Consider the following 1,611-nt stretch of genomic DNA (forward strand, 5'->3'; position numbering starts at 1 on the left):
GGAGCCCCGCACCGCTGCTCCGCCCGCGCTCACTTATGGCGTTTGGTGCTTTTCCTCTTCCTCCTCTTGAAGAAACAGCAGCACCTGCGGACAGATGGATGGGGATGGAGGGACGGAAGGATGGGCGGTATGGAGGGACAGGGACATGGGAAAGAATGGAGGGACAGGAGGACGGAGGCAGAGAGGGATGGAGGAACAAGAACGATGGAGGGACAGAGGAGGGATGGAGGGATAGAAGGATGGAGGGATGGAGGGACAGAGGGATGGAGGGACAGAGGAACAGGAGGATGGAGGGGCAGAAGAACAGGAGGACGGAGGAACAAAACGATGGAAGGGCAGAGGAAGGGTGGAGGGATGGAGGAACAGAAGGATGGAGGGAGAGAGGGATGGAGGAACAGAGGAACAGAAGAATGGAGGGACAGATTGACAGAGGGATGGAGGGACAGAAGGATGGAAGAACAGAAGGACAGGGGGAGGGAGGGAGCATCAGTGCCTGAGTGTGAGGGGAACAGTGGCCCCGTGGGGTTCGGGGCACACAGCGATCCCTGAGAGCCCCACACAGATCTGCCCCACAGCACTGCAGGGGGCATCACTGACACTGATCACAGTGACACCGAGCACCGTGGCACTGCTCACACTGTCCCTTATGATGGTTGTGGGGCAGGTGAGTGGGGTGCAGTGTGGGGCTGGGGGTGTCCTTACTTTGTATCGTCGGTCACCTCCACTTCGGTGGGGGCTGTGATGGGCGCGTTCGAGTGCCCCGCCGTCGGGTCGTCCGTGTTCAGCTCCCCGTTGGTGGAGCTCATCACCTGCAGGGAAGCACACGTCAGCGTGGGGCCGTCCTGTGGGGTGGGGGTGGGGGGGTCGTCCCACAGGGCCTCATCCCTCGCCCCACAGCAGCTGCAGGTGGCGGCCCCGCGTCACGGGGGTCCCGGCTCCCCTCGCTGGGACGGCAGATTGCTGCAGTGTTGCTGTGCGCCCTGCCCAGCCACCCCACAAACCCCACCCCATCCCCAAACAGCTCTCAGCACCGTCCCTGAGCCCCAACACGGCCGTGCTGAGGTGCTCAGCCCTCAAAGGCTCCTGCAGCACCGGAGGTCCCCTCAGCACGGCAAAGGCAGCCCGGGGCCACAGGCCCCGCTGTGAAGCCGGGCCGCCCCGGTGCCGTGGGGCCACCAAGCTGTCACCCCCCGCCCGGAGGAAGAGCGGGGAGCGACCCAGCGGGGGATGAAGGGCAGCAGGAGGGCGAGCCGACCCACTGCCAACCCACAGAGCAGCGGGGCCGAGCAGCAGCGACGGGACGAAGCGCAGACAGAGGGAACGGCGCAGCGCAACCAGGGGGGACCCGGGGGTCCCCAACACGGTGCCCCCCCGAGCCGAGGGCCGCCCGGGGAAGGGTGGACGGAAGCAGGGCTCCAAGCTGTCGCCCCATCCCAGCGATGGAGGAACGGTCCGCAGTCGGAGCCGCGTCCTGACAGCACAGCCAGGCTCTGCCCCGCGCCCCCCCTGCCCTCAGCACGTGGTTGTGTACCTGGACGGACCCCCCGAGCCTGCCGGCTGCCAGGCGAGCTCCCCCGGGCTCCTCGGCCGGCTGCCCGCCAGCGTGAGCAT

At 66.6% G+C, this 1,611-nt stretch overlaps 1 long non-coding RNA gene across 1 annotated transcript; it reads right to left on the bottom strand.

Moving 5' to 3' along the window:
• Positions 1-54: 54 nt before the first annotated feature.
• Positions 55-1,604, bottom strand: LOC104914665. Its single transcript, XR_796098.3, has 3 exons — positions 1,532-1,604; positions 703-809; positions 55-84 (listed from the first exon to the last, which is right to left on the bottom strand). It is a non-coding gene; the product is annotated as an uncharacterized LOC104914665 (long non-coding RNA).
• Positions 1,605-1,611: the final 7 nt, after the last annotated feature.

Source organism: Meleagris gallopavo, chromosome 30 (assembly GCF_000146605.3).
Source record: "Meleagris gallopavo isolate NT-WF06-2002-E0010 breed Aviagen turkey brand Nicholas breeding stock chromosome 30, Turkey_5.1, whole genome shotgun sequence".
Taxonomy (NCBI): domain Eukaryota; kingdom Metazoa; phylum Chordata; class Aves; order Galliformes; family Phasianidae; genus Meleagris; species Meleagris gallopavo.